The sequence below is a fragment of the Crocodylus siamensis genome, chromosome 2 (assembly GCF_052110815.1).
Source record: "Crocodylus siamensis isolate JL-2025a chromosome 2, ASM5211081v1, whole genome shotgun sequence".
Taxonomy (NCBI): Eukaryota; Metazoa; Chordata; order Crocodylia; family Crocodylidae; genus Crocodylus; species Crocodylus siamensis.
Window position 1 is genome coordinate 214480920 of NC_143396.1, and position 20665 is coordinate 214501584.

Sequence of the window (20665 nt, forward strand, 5' to 3'; positions counted from 1 at the left end):
ATAGAGGTAAACAATATTACAAATATATTTTTATATTGGCAATGTTTCTAACAACATCTACATCTCTTTAGCTTCATTTTAAAATAAGAATTTTGCTATTAAGATGGTGATTGTTCATGTATATACGGAAAAAAACACCTCACTCCATCTCTTTCCTTCTATGCATGCTTATGCATTACAATTCATTAGCATGACTGAGGCATGGGAAATAAGAATAAGAACACCACAAAAAGGAACTTACATTATTATTGTCCATTTGCAAAGCAAGATGTATATCGGTGGCACAGTGATGTATGTTCCATGTTTCCTAATCTCTCACTGATTTTGAGGGGGCGGGGTGGGGGGGTGTTATTAGCTTCAGTAAGTATTTGAAGATGTTCAGAATTTTTCTGGATCAGATTTTTTATATTGGCTTTGAATTTAATAAGAATAAGAACACCTTATTTAGCCCTAATGAGTCCATATCCCTTTTCTTTTTAGACATTACTCTTACATTTGAAAATCACATTTGACCTTGAGCCTTAGAGGGGAAAAAGACTGAAAGGTGATGGTGGAATGGAGTTAACAACAACAACATGTGTTTCTGCAAGAACTATAAAGAAAAATATAAGAACCAGGGGAATAGAACAAATTCAAGTAAATACTGTTTCAAACAGCTTGCTTACTAGACTAACAGCTTGCTTAGGGCAGGATCCAAAGCCCTGGAAGTCAAAGGAAGCCTTTCCATCAATGTTAACTAGGTCCAGATCAGGACCTATGCACAATAAATATATTCCTGTGAAATGTGTGGTTAGGGTTTGGGGAGTACTGTTTTGTTTTGTTTTGTTTTATTCTCTTATTTCTTTCTTGCCTTCTTTGAAGTCTCCAGAGCTTAAGAGTATTGACAATTCTGAAAACATTTGGAGTTCATTTCAGAGAGGCATGAACATATTAAGATGCATATATTATACTGTGAACTAGGTAAAACAAGATAGTACGGGCCATGGGCAGATTCAGCTAAAAGCACAGGGAGGCAGGTGAACCCTCCTAAAAGGTCTCATGGAACCAGGGAGTGCTGGGTTGAAGCACTACATGGTATGGCCATACTTCTCTGAAATCACACTGGCCTTCCAAAAAATAATCTCTCGAAGAGCTACAAAAAAGAAATACTTCCCTGAGAACATGCAAAACTCTAATTCTGAGAGAAACTTCTGAGCATGGTGTAAAAAAGGAACAATTGGATTCCCCTTCCTGTCATTGGTTTCCCCTTCATTTCAACTGGTTAAATCACTTTACCAAAAAAACAAACAAACAACAACCCCCCCAACCCCCAAAACAAGAAAAACCCACAAAAAACCATATCAAGGATTTTAAATGTAGTTCTCTCCTGAATTCTATGACTTCATTAGGACTGAATACTTTTATAGGAAAGCTATGTTTTCCTACTTGACCAAAATATTACTAAAGCATTATGCCAATCAGATAAACTACAGTGATACAGAAGATTTCTTCCCTATCACATCAAAGTCCTGGACAAAGGAATTTGATATGCACATACACTGAAGATGCAAATGAAATTACATATCAACGTGCCCTAGCGATACAGGCAGGCACCCCAAGTGAAATGACAAAAAAAAGAAAAAGAAAAAGAAAAAAGAACAAAAACGAGTCATGGATCACTTTTCACCTACTAAAAGACCACAGATTTTGCATTATTTTTCATATTTCAATTTGACTACAAAGAGCAACAAGAGATGAAAATTATTCCAGGCTGCTCAGTTTTCCTCAGAGACCCACAGCTCTTATTTGCATCTTATCTGTCTGTGAACCAAGATGATGGAAATCTAGTTGTAGCACTTCTGCCTCTGGGAAGCATTGAGGCATGTGAAAATTTTAAATAGCAAACAAAAATTATGCCAAACATTAAGGTAAGCAAAGTTTCAAACTGACCCTTGAATTTGGAAGAAAGTTCAATTGGTTCTTAGTCAGATCATCTGTCTCTAATACAGCTATGATATAGCTTTCTGATAACTACATACAGGACAAGCTATCTACAATGATTTTATAAACCTGACACATTTCATTTAAAGTATTAAATATGCGTATTTTTACCCTTGGCTATGTTTATTAGAACTAAGGCTTACACTAGCAAGAAATTGGTGCTTCCACTTTGTGACCTTGCAGAGAGCAAAAATCATTGAGGCAGACTGCGTTCATTATTGCTGATACAGCTCAGGCTCATTTGGCATACAATCCCTATTTTTTCAGACATATACTGCTTAGTTAATGTGATCCATGTCAGTTTGAAACTTCATTTAAAAGTGGTCAGTTCAGTCACAAATTGTTTTCCTTTTCTAAGAGAGCAGTTTATACCTTTAATCTCTGGAGACTTAGGATCAATTTATGGCTTAATTAAAATAAAAGAAGGAAATGAGTTTGGTGAGTCACAGTGAACATTTGCCAGCATTGTTAGTGTCCACTTAAAAGAGCTTAGAACTAAAACAGTAGGGGAGGTTGTAGGTCAAGACTCAAAACATACCAATGAAGCAGCATTGGACCTTTAGCCCTCTTAGCAGAACGGCATATGGGAAATTAGCACACATTTATCTATTACTAGTTTTAGCTACTAGCACTTTGCTTTAATGAGTATCAAATTCACCTACTCTTAAAAGAGGGAAGCATGAATTGGAACAAGAGAATATATATACAAAAAAATTATTAAAATTAAAAATGAAAGCAGAAGATTTTTTTTTAAAGTAATTACATCTTGGGTTCTTTGAATGTTGGATAGCTTGGACTTTTTAGGGTTACAAATGCTTTGTGTTTTCCAATGAGAAGCTGAAATCTTAACTGCTCTTGATAGAGTTCTGCATACATAAAAGAGATCCAGTTGTGGAGAAAAGCACATTGTGATATGCACTCCAGAAGCAGAACAAAAATTCAGTCCCTTTCGTAAAAATTTGTATCAGAGTGAATGGGAGTGCACCACATTTTGTAGATGTCACACTGTAATGATGAACCCAATATCCTTATTTAATCGCCTTGATTTATCAGCTGTTCAATGGTGCTCATCACTGGGGTATCCAAAGGCTCCAAAAGCACTAATTCCTTTACAAAAAAGCAACAACCACCTCTCTGAATACTCTAAGTCCCTGGTCAATACGTAAAGTACATTAAATTTTTTAAAAAAAGGGTAACCCAGTGCCATCAATGTATTAACTGTTGCAAACTGGCAATCAAAATTCCTGATGTGCTTAAATATACTTAAAATATTTATGTCTTCACCAGTCCTTCAAGATATGCCTTTCAGTGTATTCTACAAATTAGCAATACTCTGCATAATCTTTATTCCCATTCTTCAGAGTGGGAAACTGAGGGACCTGACTGCTCACTGATGTCAACTGAAATTCTCCCACTGATTCAAACCATCCAGATGAATACACACAGCAGCCTTACCTGGGGTCCTGGAGGCCTCCTGGGGTTGCAGCTGTGTGATCCAGGTGCACAGAGCCTGGCCAGCAGCTGGAGTATGACTGGCTGGTCAGACTCCAGTTTCAGGCAGCATGAACTGCTGCCACATCAGCCATGACACTTTTTTTTGGCATGGTTTTTCTTGATAACAGGATTTCCTAGTAGCTATATTTGGCTCATCGTGGAGAACCAAATCACATGTACCGGGTGCATTTTGAAGAGTTTCAAAAGCCTTTGAGGTGCCACAAAGCACATGTGTGCACTCATTTGGATATAACCCAGTAGGTTTTATCAGTGTCATAGCAAGGAAGTTTGGCATCCAGGGCAAGCCTATAGTGGCAGCCTGCCCTCACCCCACATACAGATCCAGCAGACACATGCCCCCCACCTGTGCCAGGGGGTCATGCTGTAGTGGGAGCCATCCCTCTTCCCTACCCCCCGCACCCCACATGAGCCACTCATGCCTCTTTCCTGCACCCTGCCCCAGCTGCACAGTGCCTGCCCCAGTCTCAGCCCCCCTCCTCCCACACTGGGGGGCCTTGATCTACCCGCCTATGCTCTTTCCCTCCCTCCCTCCCTCCTCCCCCCAACAGGCTGCACATGGCATTTATTGGTGACATTTGTCAGCCAAATTTTTTCAAAATATTTATAACAATATCGACTTGTGACTAGCCAGTTGGCACCCCTTTGCTTCAGTGTCCAGGGCTGTCGCCCCACTCACCCCCCCGCCTTCCTTTGCTATGGTACTGGGCTGTATATTGTGCTACAAGGAGAATTACTCAAGATTTTAAAAAGGAAAAATTTGGAACAGAGTAAAGATTTAATATATTGATTAAAAACATGATACCTTTCTTAAGCACTTTAAATTTTATTATGTATAGCTCATAATCTCAATGACAGTTTAACTAAATAATAATAATATTACAGTGCATAACTGGAATGCTTGCACATTTGGGGACATAAAGTTTTTGCACATTTAAAATACAGTCAGATAAAAACTTTCAAAATATGAAGTTAGCTTTAGCTTCTACATACCATAAAGTTTTTTTGCAGTTGCTTACTTGCTCTAAGGAGTGAAATGTCAGGAAGGGGGGTGTTTTATTTTGTTTCTCAACTTTTTTAGGAAGTTAATTTTAAAAAAGAAAAACCTTTATTTTGATTATGTCCACCAGTTTTAGAACTGATAAATTTAGCAATGTTCCTTTGACTATGTCTTTGTTACTAAAGTAGCTGGGCATCTACAAAGAAAATAGAGATACTGAGTGAGTATACTATTTCTATGTAGAAGAACATCTCTAACATAGTATTTGAAACTCATCTGTTGTAAGTTTTTTTCAAAGGATTTTGGCTTGTTCTTATACTTACAACTCCATATATTGCTAAATTTCAAAGTCCTTAGATTAGGATTTGATCTCCCCTCCCCCACAGAGATCTAATGGGAGCCAAGAGGAGGTAATGTCCACAAGGGAAGGAAATTTTAGATACTCCCAGCTCCATTTGGAATAGGTGATGTGATTTAGGCCCCAGGGTTTTACTGGATCTTTAGGAAAGACCAGGTAATCTTTGTCATTAGGTATACAAACAGTCAGACCTACCATATAGGTTCAATAGGATTCACTCTCATACCTAATCTTATTTCCAAGATCATCAGTAAAACAAGTAAATAAATGGAAGAAATCCTGGTCCCCTTGAAGTCAATAGTTTTGCTATCGAGTTAAAGGAGCAAGGGGACCTGGAACCTGGGATAAACACTGGGATAACCATATACTGTGTACTCATTTAGAAACCAAGACATTTTTACATAATACCTAGTGTAATATTGACATTTTCTAGCAATTATTCTAAAGTTTACTGCATGCCAGCAGTTTTCCAGATGCACACCAAATTCTCTTCCACAGTGCCACAAGTAATAAAGCTTTGGTGTAAGCCACAGCAATACAAACCACAGGGAAATTCTTCAGCCGGTACACACAGCTAGAGCAATGATTTTACTACAGCTACACTGGTTTACACCTGCTAACAATATGACTGTATAAATCTAGCATCTATTATCATTCATCATAATTAAACCCAACAAAACTATTTATAAAATGAAACCAGAAAAAAAAAAGGATGAAAAAAACATATTGTATAATGCAAATAAGCACAGCAGCCACTTAATACTGCACAAAAATAGCAAACACATGCTGAGAAAATGAAAATAAGAAGCCAAGGTCTTTAGTTTCACCTGTGTTAAATCTGTGAGTGACTCCAGTGAATTCAGAAGATTTATAATTAATTCAAATGGGCATAAATGGTAGCAAAACTTGGTCTGAAGTGAGAAAGAATGCTATGTTCAATTGAAATTGTAAGTGTGACTAGTATGCCAGTATAGTTAGTACTGGGCCAAGAAATAGGCCTCTTGGTTGTGAAATATGAAATCAAATCTAAAACATTCACTGTAAAAATCTCTGTCCCCCATCCCCCACCCCAAAACGGCACTTGCAACTGCACTCCCTAGGCATTCCCAGGGCCCATATGGCACATTTGCTCAGCTGTGAATCAAAACACAACTGACAATCTACTTAACCACCTGTGCCCACCTCCACTCTCCCCTGCTGAATGTTAAGAGCTGATCAGGTCCAGTGTTTCTTGGGGCTATGTTGCACGTGATGCTCAGCACTTGTTTTATTTAGATTGTAGTTATCATCACTGTACCACATTAAAAGTTGGAACGTGTTCTTAGCAATCACACAGTAATGTTTACTATGATTTCCCAGCCCACATGCTTCATAGGGAGCTCTGGCAAATCATAGTTTCATAGTTTCTAGGGTCGGAAGGGACCTGAGCAGATCATCTAGTCCAACCCCCTGCCATGGCAGGAAAGAATGCTGGGGTCAAACGACCCCAGCAAGATGTGCATCTAACCTCCTCTTGAACACCCCCAGGGTAGGAGCCTGCACCACTTCTCTTGGAAGCTGGTTCCAGACCCTAGCTGCCCTGACTGTGAAGTAGCGCCTCCTGATATCTAACCTAAACCTACCCTCTGCCAGCTTGTGACCGTTATTCCTGGTCACTCCTGGTAGTGCTTGGGGGAACAGGGACTTCCCCAATGCCTGCTGCTCCCCCCTGACTAGTTTATAACAGGCCACAAGATCCCCCCTCAGCCTTCTCTTTTGGAGGCTGAACAGGTTCAGGTCCCACAGCTTGTCCTCATAGGGCCTGCCCTGTTGTCCCCTAATCATACGAGTGGCCCTCCTCTGGACCCTCTCCATGCTGTCGACATCCCTCTTGAAGTGCGGCGCTCAGAACTGGATGCAATACTCCAGCTACAGCCTGACCAGTGCCGCATAGAGGGGGAGGATTACCTCCTTGGACCTGCTCGAGATGCATCTGTGGATGCACGCCAAGGTGCAGTTGGCCTTCCTTACTCCCTCTCCACACTGCCGGCCCATGTTCATCTTGGAGTCAATGATGACCCCCAGATCCCTTTCCGCCTCCGTGCTGACAAGAGAGGAGTTCCCCAACCTGTAGGTATGGTGCCGGCTGTTCCCCCCGAGGTGCATCACCTTGCACTTGTCTGTGTTGAAACCCATCCTATTCTCATCCGCCCACCTTTGTAACCTGTCTAGGTCTGATGTAGCCTGTTGCATCCTTCCAAAGTGCCCACATCCCCCCACATCTTAGTGTCATCACCAAATTTGAACAGGGTGCTTTTTACCCCCTCATCCAAATCGCTGATGAAGATGTTGAACAGTGTGGGCCCAAGGACCAAGCCCTGCAGAACCCCACTGCCCACGTCCTTCCAGGTTGAGAAGGACCCATCCACTACCACCCTCTGGGTGCGGCCCTCCAGCCAGTTGGCGACCCATTTGACTGTATGGGTGTCAGACCTCTGAAGCTGGTGGTGGGTAGAGGGAGTCACGGAGAGTCGAGCCCACAAGATGGTGTCATTCCTGCCACTGGATCCTGCTAGTTTCCTGAGACCTGAACTAGTTCAAGTTTCTCATGTGGGCCTAAGGCTGGGACCCACAATCACTGTGGGTCCCAGACCCAGGACGACAAATTGCTTGCACCTCAAACTGCTTTTGTTATCTCCACGGAGTGGTCAGACAATGCGTGCTACTTAATATGATCTGAAGATACTCTTCCTGTGAACAGTCCTAACTTTTCTACAATACAAGTGCACTTAGCATGTATTTTACTGATTGAATGCATGGACACTTGCATTTTAAATGCAGTTAACATGTTCTAAATGGAAAATTAAACAAGGCTCTTAGGCCAGGTACAGACATCACAGTTTTGCCTGGAATGACTGGAAACTGGTCTATACCCATAGCAGAACAGAAGTCCAGAACAAACAGACTGGTTTAAAAATGGCAGAACCTGGTCTAAGATTTGTCCCTCATACCAAAGGGTGAATGTGTGTTCTGTTCACTGCCAATCTAAACTATGCCACTGACAGCAAATGAAACATAACTTAAATCGAGACTGCAGGCTTTTTGAATGTCTGTACCTAATCTTACTGTCTGCAATACAACCTGATCTAACTTCTGATGTCTTTCTCTTACATTTACTCTGAAAAGAAATTACTTTTTCTCCATATGCCAAACATGACTAGCAGCACCAGGATTTCTTTGTCTTCTATATAGGGCAATTACATTGTACTATTAATCACCTTAGTGTTGGAGTGCCACACAATATTAAATGAAGGAACCTTACAATACCCCTTTGAGGCAAGTGTTTATTGTTGGCCCCATCTTAACGATGGAAAACAGAAATAGAGAAACACTGCGCACGGTGAAGCCGGCAATTCAGGTCAGAGCTAGGAACAGAACACCGATCACCCAATTTACAAGCAAGTGCCTTCCTTTGCTAGTGTCATTAGAAATTTGACTTGCCAACTTGTGCAGTTTATATGAAAGCTTCAAGGAAAAAAATGCCAAAGAATCAAGCAGTAATTTCTTCTACAGAGCAGTAAATAGTGTGTGAAATGTGTGTACAACAAGGAATCTCTGGGGATTTATACACATGCTCCAGAAGTGTGTGTGTGGAGTGGGGGGCACTTTAATTAGAGTGGCTCTGAGAGCTGCTTTAATTAAAGTTCCCAGAGCATCTTGTGTATCAGCAACCTCACACTTAAAAATGGCAGTGGGGCACTTTAAAGCATCCTTGAGCTTAAAAATGGTGGTGGGAGCACTTTAAAGTGCCCCCACCATCGTTTTTAAGTGTGAGGACACTGATACATGAGACACTGGAGTCTTCTGGAATGTGGTAATTACCATGCTCCAGTAGACTCAGTTAATCCAGCCTGCTCCGACACACTGTAATTACGATGCATCGGAGCAGCCTTGCTTCTCTTGTATAGACACCCTCTGTGTCTGATCACTGGACATCATTTATTACCAGTTTTGAATCCACATCACAGGACAGAAGGAGAAGCAGAGGAAATATAGGATCAAAATTATGTCTGTCTAGAAAACAAGAGAAAATGAATGACTTGAGCACCCACAAATATGCCCTGTCTTTCCATATCGCTTTTTAATTTTTTCTCCCAACTAAAATTGTTCCGTTATCTTCCCTTAGAAGAGTGTGGTAAGTCTCCTAGAGGCTTTCACATCTCTCTCTCTCTCTCTTTCAAGGTGATAAACCATGTAGAAAAGTAACTCTCAGTAATGTTATGATTGCAGATTGGCCTGTTGTCTTGTGGTTGCCAAGCCTGGCTAAGCATGGAAGCAATTTGTGAATAGCAGCAGTGGAATCTCTGAACAGCTCTAATTAATGGATGCCAGGGAGCTGGAGCAAGCTCACCAGCAACAAAAAAGAAGGTATTTCCCTGAGACTTTTGAAAGGCCAGTCTATTATTTAACCAGCCAAGCCTATCTACATCCCTGAGAGCTGAGTGGAGGCAAAAACGACTCCATTTGAAAGTGTTCTATCCAGCTTCCTCTGCTTCCAATGAGAAGTGGAAAGGGACCATTGTAGAAACTTTTCCATCACAAAGTTCCTTTGCACAATCTAACAAATGTTACTTTTCATTGCCTACATTCTTTCCACCATTTTTGTGCAGAACATTTATACATAAGGAAAGGCAATTTGGTTGTCCTAAGAAAAGAGAAATTTTAGGATGGGTGTAAGTAATCTATTTGCTCAATAACCTTTTTTTTCTCCTTATCTGAGGATAAATGTGGTGAAGGCAACCCTAAAAGCTAAGGGGAATTAGAAATAGCTGGCACATAGCATGTAGCTGAGCTTTCGGCTATATGTTTCTACTACGTTCCATAGTCCGTTCTAGTTCATTGGGACTTCATGGCTCAGTCCTAGGGGATACACAAAGGATTAAGTTTCATCCCTTGCTTTATAAAATTTTGGATCACCTGGTTATCTTCCTGAATCTTCCTGTGCTTCTAAGGTTGATAAAAAGCTAATCAAGCAAGAATATTTATAGTAAGGAGTGAAGTCATCCCTTCAACACTTGCTCCACCCGAGACATACTTATTGGAGATAGGCTGCATTGTTCCTGATTTTGCTACAGCCCATGTGCTTGTATTGTCACAGAATCTTGTGAATTCCAAACCTAACAGGGCCACAAGAAAATACAAAATATTAATTTGGTAAAGAAGCCTCTGAATTTTCTGACAGGGGGAGGTATATTTTGCTCCCCATACAGAAGGGGATTGAACACCAAGTCATGAAGACCTTGGTCACTCTTCAGGAACAGGATAAATCATATGAATGACTGGAGCCTACATGCCATTGAAACTCTGTGCTCCTTTTTCTTGCCTCCTAGTACTTTCTTCACTGATAGATAGCCCTAGGACTTAGAGGGAGCTCCACTGCACTGAACTGCCTTCTCTGTGGCTTTACCATCTGGGGGAGATGAGACCAATCTCCCTGCCTAAAACTATCCTTAGACTCCCCAGCCCACCAGAGAGTCTGGTTCAGGATGTGGAAGAGGGAGTGCCATAGAGCTAGCTGGAACCTCTTACAGGAGCCAGGAAGATATAAACATGGATGCCAAAGAAAGCAACCACTCCACTGAGTGAACTTTAAACCTTGCCTCTGAATGTGTTGGCTGCTGTAATTGAGCACAATTGCATTTTGATATGGGTATTACTGCTAGGAATGATCCACATGCTAATGTTGCATTTTGGCAGTGACTGAGCTCTAAATATATAGATTATATATAGAGGTTGTGTGTGTGTATGTGTATATATATATATATATATAAAATTTGACCTTTTAATTCCCCCTGAAATGCACTACTAAAGGAGTGATCTGGACCTCATAGCATTGCATCATTCTTATTTATGGTACCTAACATGCACATGGCTATTGATTAAAAAAAATAAATGGTCATTTAACAGTCAATCATTTTAAAAAATAAAATAAATCGCTGCCCTTAGATATAGGTACAAGCCTTCACATAAAGAGCCAGACATCTTTATGCAGCTCAGTATATAAATACCATGGCAAATAATAATCACATGTATAATCCCATTGCCTGAAAAGGAAGTAGATGCAAAAATAGGTCTTTCATTTCAAATGAGTTAAAAACTCTACTAATCTATTAAAGAAAAAAAATCCAAACTTTTTTATTTGTTAAAAAGGAGGTGACATCATTTATTTATTTATTTATTTGTAACAGAAGTGGAGATTCCTGTAAGTCTCTAATTTTATTTTCAAAGCCCTGTCTGCTCTCTATTTCTTCTACCTTCACTGCCTAGCAACCTCCACAGAGCTTTTTTATTCTATACTGCTTCTGGAGGGTTTACATTTATATTTATTTATGATAATGTGTAGAAGGGAAATATGGAAACAAACGCTGTTTGTTCCTCCTGGGTAACTTCCAACCCACTGCATCACAGCCCAGTGAGAAATATAACTCCTGGTCTTTCAATAATACAGGTACCTTCCCTTGAATTTAGTGAGGAATAGAACAAACCCCACTTTTATGATAGGAGGTGAACAGTCAAGTCCCTGGAGCATTTTGCTGCAGTCACAGGCACTGGTCTTTTTCAGTCTTTCTAATTGTGTTGATTGAATCTGCAAAAGCCTTTTTATACTGGAACATCATGTACTGGTAAGGCTTCTGCTTTCAAGAAGCCTTGGAATTCTTGAAGAACAGGCACTGACAGAGGTTATGCTGCAATACTGATGCTCGAAGACATTCTACAGTATCTACGCTGTGGAGAAAACAAAGATTAAACCTTTGATCTCTCACTGAGTCTGTGCTTCAAGTTGTAACAGTTTGCAAAGGGAAGGGAACTGCAGTAAGTAGGTTCAAACAGAAAAGATGAGGAATCACACTGTACTAGCCCCAAGGCATGTCTACATGTGCAAATGCTGCCAGATGGGTTTATTTCAGAGTAATTTACTCTAGAGTAAACCCATCCCAGGAAGGCTGCTTCTATACATGTGCCCCTTTGGGAGCTGATTTATTGCTCCCACCCACTTTGGCCCTGCACCAGCCCCGTGGGTGCTAGCCCAGGGGCCAGCAGGCAGCAAAAGGTCAGGAGACAGCTGTCTCCTGGCAGTGGCTCAAAGATTGCTCCCTGCCCTGGCCGCTGCCTGCTGCTGGGGCAAGCTCCAGTGGCAGAACACAGGGAAGGATAATGTCCCCTTGCCCTGGCAACAGGGATCAGCAGGCCCCAGCTCCCTGATCAGGGGCAGGGAGCTTGGAAAGGGCTGCAGGGGAAGAGCAGATCCCAGCCTCCTGCCCTGATCTGCCAGTGGGACAGCTAGCAATGAGCCCCTGGGCTGGGGGGGGGATTCCCACAACTCTTTCCAAGCTCTGTGCCTTGATCTCCCAATCAGGGCATGGGGCTAGGAAAAAGCTGCAGGGCTGGGACCTGCCACAGACTAGGTCAGTTCCCAGCTAGCCCCAAGCTGCATGAAGTCTGCATGAGCATGAGCTGGCTGGGGACTGCCTGAAACAGGACAGTCCCCAGGCAGATCCAGTATGCATGCGCAGACTTCCCCTTCTAGCCTGGGGCTGGCTGGGATCTGTCCCAGTCTGGGGCAGGTCCCAGCCAGGTTCAGGCTGGGACCTGCCCCAGACCTGCCCTGCCAAGTAGAGCAAATTACTGAGCAGTAAGGGTCTGCACATTTAGACACAAACGCAGTAATTTGCTCTACTGTGCAGTAAAGTATCTTGCGTAAAGACGCCCCAAGAAAAAGAGTTATAGAAATGTACTGCTTCCCAAAACTAGGGACAGAAAACAGAGGTCTCCTGTGCCTTCATTGGATGGGAGGTGCTTCTTGGTTTTCTTTTGAATAATTCTTTCCAAGGCTTTCAAGAATTACTTTATGTGGTTATAGTGTTTTTTGACTCGTAAACTGAGGTCTGCACCATCTTCTGTTCTTAGCAAGATAACACTTATTCCTTATTCCCATTTGTAGTGATTCTGAAAGACTTTGCAATCATCACTAGATTACTAATACTCTTCCCATACCCCTGCTATTCCAGTGAACTATATCACTCTTTTAAAGGCAGTGACAATGAGGTATGGAAAGGTAGAGTAATTTGACTGAGGTCATAGAGTCAGTGGCAGAGCCAGGAACTGAACTCAAATCTCCCAACTGCCATTCCTCAAGCTATCTGCTAAATTATTTTATCCTGATAGATAAGTCTGAATAAACAGTAAAAAAGCAACAGCAACCACACATCTTATCTACCCCAAAATATATGTTTTCAGGAATAACCCCCCCACCTTGTCTTGCTATGGTTCATATGCTTTTATTATTCATGACAAGTTGTAGGACTAGGAAATGTTTGTGAATCACAGGCATTTACCCACTTTTAAATGCAAATGGTTTTTCATCCAAAATGTCCAATTCTGGGAAACGTACTATTGCTATCTATTCTTCTTTTCATTTTAAAATTACCCAGTACTTAGATGTAGTGAATTAAAGCAGAAACAATATCAAATGATTTTACTGTCTTTTCATGCAATGCCATTAAATAAGTGGTTGAAAAAAATATAAACAACCATTCCAATGGTGACTTTCAGATACATTGGAATGGATCTGCAAAGAGTTTATGGTCTGAAAAAGGAGATAAGTTAGTTATAAATCAAGAGAGAGGTATGGGTGGGTGAGCAGAGCCAAGAGTAGAACTACAATTCAGGAAACATTTCTGTTTCTATTTGTGGCAGGGCAGTGGAGTGTGGCCTGGTAATGGGCAGTATGCCAGAGGGCCCAGAAAGAGAAGGGCAGAGTAGAAGAGGCCTCCTGTGAGAGGGAAGTTGGTGTGAATATGTATGTGTGGAGCCCAACTTTGGACTCAGTTTGCTCTGGCCCCAGACTGGGAGTATTATTAATCTGGATACCATCTGTGAGGTGTGGGCTGTGGTGTAGGGGAGGTCAGAGCTGCAGATAGCACCCCCTGGTATTGGGGCAGTAATGGGCAATCTCCCGCATGTACCATCCACATATGAGAACAACAAAGTCATGGCAGGTGGGATTGGGCAAATTACCCCATAGAGACTGGTGGGTGGGCTGACATGAGACCTGGCCCTGAGAGTTGCCACTTGTCAAACTATTCCTGGATCTGACATTGGTGTGGTATAGGCAAGCTACCTCACCTCTGTGCCTCTATTTTCTCTCCTCCTGCTTCTCAAAGTAGATTGTTAATTGTTTGGAACAACTCCATGCACAATCAATCTATCTCAATTGATGCTGCCATAATAAAAATAAGCAATGATAAATATTTAAATTGAAATTGTAGACCCTCTCTACTTACAAACATTTTTTCATGATTACTTTTCACAGAGTGCAAGCATTCCTTTTAAAACAAAAATCAAATGACTCTCGTTTTCCATTTACTAAGAACAAATGTAAAACTATGTGCTCGTACCCTGATAAGGCAACATTGTTAGGAATAATGTCCAGATAAAAAGTAGCAACAGAAGTGCAAACTCACCCATCTACCACCTTGTTCACGTGGGCAAGGAGGCAGCTGAATAAAGCTGAATCGCTGTCATGTAAACGGATGACTGAAAAAAAAATATGTATGAATGGGTTTCACTATGTAAAGAAGAAAACAGGATTATTACCAAAGCAAACACCAGAGGAAATATTTTGAAAACAAGCAAAAACGGAGATATAGAAGGTTCTTCAGGTTTCTGGAAAAGTAAGTTGGAAGATATCTTCCTAACTTCTGAAACCTGAATTTAGACATTATAAAAGAAAAGTACCCACTGCCTTTCTTTTATGTTTGAAAAAAGCTAGTATAGTCAAGGGGATCAATTCTTCCTCCTGGGAAATGCCTGCACAGTTTTTTGAGTCTCAGGTTACATTCTCTATCTAAACCTGAAATAAAGAAAGGTCCCTCAAGAAAATTAGCAAGAAGTTATGCAAAGGCAGATGAGAGCTACTTAATAAATGCAAAACAAACATGTTATAAAAAAATGCGCTAAACAATAAGGTATCTCTTGCTTTAACTGCACATGCATTTAAGCAATGAAGAGTGCTATCTAACTTTTAATAATAGGAAGTATTATTCCCATTATCAAGTCTTGATCCCATTACCCTGATGTTATTCCATATTTCTTCCAGTGTAACTGAGATCAGAATTTGACCCCAGGTTATCAGAATAATGAAAACAGGCTACATGAAATCATCAGGGTTAAAAAAAATACTTTATCCAGGCACTGTTGAATGTTCTCAACCGTTGCCTGAACAAAAGCATGGAATCATAACAAAAAGAAAGTTGTGATCAAAGGGAGATTGGTGAATGATGGTTAAATAAAAAATTTAGAACTATTGCCATAATAATGTAATAAATAAAGCATAAAAAGAAAAAGACAGAACAAAACCAAACCAATACTAAGGCTTCCATTATTTTAGGAAAATGTGCAACACTTGAACATCTACCCACATTATAAAGTGAGAGATGAGATGTTGCCAGGAAAATAGAAGTGCTTTGGATGCTTACATCTATATGTCAGGAGGCACACTGAAGACAAAAGTTACTAAAATGGAAAACTCAAAATATAATATTCTATTACAAGTCATTTAACTTCCCTTGTGGATACAGAAAGAAGAAACTGTTTTATACAATTGTGTTGGTAAAGACATTTCTTCTTCCTCCCATTCAGTAGTTGTAGTGGTGGACATCTCACCTATGAATAAGTCCTGATGTATGTTGCAGTGCTCAGCTACTAAAAGGATGCTGGATGATTTGCAATACCATTTGCTGTACTTTACATTTCTCCCATTTGATAGTACTTTGTTTAAAGGCAGGAGTAGAGTGTCTAGTGGAATCAAAGAGAACTACTCTGTTCTATGGTTTAAGATATCAGCTGCATGATATTTCATGGGTATTAATTTTCATGTATATAGTGTGGAGAAGATTCTTTGATGCAATTAACTGATTTATGTATACTTCAATTCTTCAGATTCTTAAAATGAAAAAAAAAATCCATGGAAGATGTCAGAGTAACAGCCCGGGGGGGTGGGAGGGGAGGGGGAAGAAGAAGCTGTTTTTGTTTGGAGGTCTAACCACAGATAATCATATATCTCTGTCTCTGGAACATATAGTACAAGGGTCCCAACCAAGCTGTGGCCTGCGGACAACACAGCATTACCACCATAAACTAATAATAAAAAATAAAAATGATATGTCCATAACATAGACAGGAATACTTCAGGTGGTGGTAGTGTGAGCCATCCCCTACTGATGAGCCTCATCTTGGATGTGTTATGTTGGTTATTGCTTACAGCTACACAAATCACTGCTCTTGGAAGGAGGGTGGCAGGTGCTAGGGGGTATCTCTCTGCTAAGAACTGAGGTGATACCCATCACCACAAGAGGAACACCATTAAAAACTGGGGACTGGCATGTTGCATACAGTGCCATATAAGCATAGGTGTTCTTAACACAATTCCAGCTTACTGTCCTTGAACCTTCTTGCCTATAATTAATTCCCTTAGTATCCTAACTATATGGCAAATTATGCAGCTAACTGGAAATGGAGTAAAAACTGAAATTTTGTCCCCCCGAAATGTATTTTTCCAATAGCTTTGCATTTTCTGACCAGGTCTATTAATTTGAAAATACTAGTTTCTAGATACTCTGCTGACAAATGGTTGTTTAACACAGGTCTGCCTATGAATGCCTTGCCCTGGTTTTGTGGATCTATAAATACACATTTATGTGCTGTAGACACAAATATGCATTTGTGTTAGCTTTTATCCCTGCTGTGTTTGTACAACACAGTGTGACATTCACAAACAGAGAAGAAAAGAGAATGAAGTGAAGAGCATTCAGTAGTGCTGTCTAGCATTTTAAATGAAGTGAGAAAAATAAATTAGTGCCAACTTCATCAACTGCTAAGCTCAGAGAGACTGAAATGAGAAAAAGAGGCAAGGAGGGAGAGGCAGTGATATAGGGAGATCTAAAATGAAGTTCTCAGTCTCCCATGCAGTCTCAGCAGCACTGATACATCTACAGTTGAACTCTACCTTATTCCAAGGTACATTATTCATTTTAGACCTAGATTTAACTCTGCCTCTGGTGACTGATCTTGTGTTTCACTGTCACTGTTAAAGACAACAGAGCTTTGTCACATTCAACTGACTTCCAGGCAAGAAAATCTAGGTCATTTCACTAACATGAAGTGATCAAGCCTCAGTGGACCAGGCAATGAGGTAAAACCCATTAGTCCCACTTTACAGAAAGTAAAGTAGTTTGACCAAAGTAACACAAAAACTAGGAAGATGGCTTACCTGATTTCCAAACTGCTATTTTGACTGCCAGAAAACAATGTCTTCTTCATTTACTAATGTTACTAGCATAAGAAATGCTGACTGTTGAGACTGAATTTACAGAAAAATGTGTGCGCACTAATTATTTTAAAATGTATTACATATGGCTAGATTTGCAGAGGTTGCAATCATCATCTTAGCCCAGTGACTTCATCTGGCTTTGAGGATGGTCAGCACCTATCAAAATCAAATTTAAGGCTCCTGGCTTGTTAGGTGCTTCTGCATGCTAAGTTTCAATAGCCTACATGTGCTTCATCATCACGTTTTTCCTAAAGCAATAGCTCAGAGAGTTTCAAATAAAGTGGAAATGCAGAAAGATCTACTAGATTATCTATTCTGTCCTTTTCCCTTTAGATGCCCATGTTAAGACAGAGGAAGCACTCTAGGTAACATTATCTGTTTGTCACAGTACAAAGAAAAGGTCTTCATAGCATTTAACAGAAACAAAGATTTTTTTCAGATAGCTTTTTAGTTACAGATTCCCAGACATCCTTCATGAGGCTATGAAGAACACTCGTTGCTCTATGCTGTATACTCATCGCTAGATTACTGTTATATCTGTGACTATAATTTCTGATAGAGGAAGGCTCTCTGTGGGTATTCACGGATGTCATACAAATGGCATCACTTTAAAACAAAAGAAAAGTAGTGAATGGCATTCATTATTATAAACCAAACATGAACAGCTGGATATTAATGGCGTTGCCAACTTCAAGTAAGCAGTTGAGTCCCCTTTATTAATGAATAACCCTGGTTCAGCTGATAGCTTCCTGTAAAGGTAATATATATTTAATAAATCATTTGGCCATCTAAGAACTTTATGATAATCATTATACTGCGTACTATGGACACTCAGAAATTCATGAGATAACAGGATTAGATTTTAGGGCCTTGTTACACATTATGTTTTAAGCTGTTCAAATGTTCTTTAGTCTTAGTGCCTGTTTGAGTTTGGAGAAATCACACATTCAAGCCAGGAGCACTGAAATGTAAAAATCTCTCCATCTCAAGACCCTTCCCTGACCTCCAGGGCTCCTTTGCCCCCCGTCTCCCTCAGCCCCTGGGCTTTCATCTGATCCCTTAGAGTTTCCCTCTTTCCTCTCCACCTCCAGGGCTTTCCCCTCTCTGGCCTCTTGGAGTTCCCCCCTGCTCCAGGGCTCTCCGCCACCCCCAGCCCTGACAGTTCACCTGCACCCCCTGATTTACTTGTAGCCCTTGAGACATTGCCAAAATAGATGGGACTGTGGTGGGGGAGGGTAAACAGGGATCTGGGGTGTTGGGGCACAGGGACAATGAGGCCAATCCAAGGAAGCAGGATGCCAATCTGGGATGATGGTTCCCCTCTTGCCCTTTGGGGTTCACCCTCTGCTCCCTCCATCCACCCCTAGGATTCCTCCCATACCTCACCTTGGCTTACTTTTAGCTACTAGGCTGTCCTGAGGAATCAGGCAGGGAAGGGGAACCCAGCTGCCCAGTCCCTTCTGCTGCCACAGCTGCTGCTTTGCTGCCACTCATCCTCTGGCTAACCCCAACCCAGAGAATGGCAATGGTGGTGGGGCTGGGCAAGAAGGTTGCCTTTCCCTGCCTACTCCCCCAGGACAGTGCCAGAAGCCAAATGTAAGCTGGGAGGGCAAGGGGGGTGAGTGGGGATCTGGGGTACTGGAGGGGAGGGAGGCAGTAGAGGATAGCATTCTTGATCCAGTGGAGTGGGCACAGCAGGTTGGTCAGGGCTGATGAGGGTGGGGGCAACAGCCCAAATGGGGGCATGGGGCAGGGGACCAGTGGGACCAATGTGGGCCAGCAGGGGAGGCAGGGAATGTGGGATGTTCACACTAATGCATAGCCTAGAATGGCTACAAATTAGTGTAACGTGAGCGGAGTAATAGATCAGAGAGAAACTTAGGCTGGAGTGGCGTAACTTTAAGTCGCCTAAAGAGGGCTTAAAACTAATTTCATGTTTTACTTTGTGGACAATCCAAAGGGTTGAGAGATCATGGAGCCACCTAAAATAAACATGTAAAAAGGGCTTCCAACTACTGTGCTCCAAAAATACATATAGACTTTTATTATGTGTTAGAATATTAGGACTAGGATTAACTGAGAAATTCAGATTTTGTTTTTACAGAGGAAGTGATCTACATGAATACCAATATATTTTATTACAAACTTCTATCCCTTAAAGAATAGAAGTTTATTACAAACTTCTATCCTTTAAATGGCGCTCACTGATTAAGCGATTATCATGGAATACAAGAAAAAACACATTTGCTTTTGAGGCATTATGCAGCTTTTCAACATTAATACAGGGAGCATATTTTATTCAGTGTTTGTAAGGTACTATGTAAATTTATGGTGCAATATAATTTTAATAAGAATGTTAATGAAGTGTTAAACTCCATTTAATAATATCATCCATGAGTATTAAATTGCACATATATTGGTTCTCAATTAAAAAAAAAAATCTGTATTTCCTCTAATGGAATAGAATTCACATTTTCAACCCTTACGGCAATTTACCATATTATCAACATATCATCATGAGCCATATTAAAATCAATCCCTTTTGAATTGGTATGCATGGTGTTTGGTTCATAGATCACGAAATGATATAATTGTCACACTTGCAAAAGGTAAAAATTCCTAACCTATTTTTTAACATTTGTCAAACTGTTTAGAGCCAGTTTTCTTTTTCTAGCAAGCAGTTTCAAGTGAAATATATATATATATATATACACACACACACACTAAGTTGTGAGAAGAGAATCAATAATATGTCATTAACAATTTGCATAATGACTTTATATGAAAACAGGTAAGTGTAATAATAATTATTGGAACTTAAACTACCAGGAAGTGTCATACAATTTTACATATAAAGGATAGGATATTTCAACAGAAAAAGACGACAGAGACAGAATATAGTATATATCCACTATTAACAGTCTCTAGACACTCATGATCAAAAGATTCTCTCTCAGATGTATCTGGACCCAACATTTTGTTCTACTAGAGTTGAGCAAAGTAATTATCAGAAACTATTTCCTCAGTGAAGATAATCCCTTTGTCCTGTCTGCTAACTGCCCATGGGCCAATTCACTCTTTTTGCTTTATTTTTAATCATTTCTTGACTCATTCATTCAAAACAGATAAATATATCTATTGACAGTTTATATAAACCCAAAAATTAAATGGTGGCATTAATTATTGTGCATGATTAGTCACTTAAGACACATGGTACTTTTTTGATCTCTTCCTAGTTGTACTAGTATTTGTAGTTTCCAGAATAAATCACTGGTCTTTTAATTCTTTTAGAAGTGTTGAAAGTGTCTTTTAGGGAAAGGAACTTTAAGATTATAGGTTTAGAGAATTCTGGGACATCTCATAGCTTTTCCTGTCCTCAAGAAAAAGTTCATTAGTTAGCTGTGGGCATTGACTTATATTTAAAGTTATCTGTGTTCCCTACTGG

The 20665-nt window shown here is 40.5% G+C and overlaps 1 protein-coding gene across 4 annotated transcripts in view; it reads right to left on the reverse strand.

Annotated features, from left to right (window-relative positions):
* The window catches only part of LRRC4C (leucine rich repeat containing 4C), an 826012-nt gene that overhangs the window by 72555 nt on the left and 732792 nt on the right, over nucleotides 1–20665 (reverse strand). For 2 of the 4 annotated variants that reach the window (XM_090032958.1, XM_090032957.1), the window contains one exon: nucleotides 14354–14426. The exons of 1 other annotated variant lie outside the window; for it this stretch is intronic. The gene's annotated coding sequence lies outside the window, so the exon portion shown is untranslated. Of the gene's footprint in view, nucleotides 1–11406; nucleotides 11616–14353; nucleotides 14427–20665 lie in introns of those variants that run through there. One more of the 4 variants, XR_016440287.1, reaches the window with a different exon arrangement.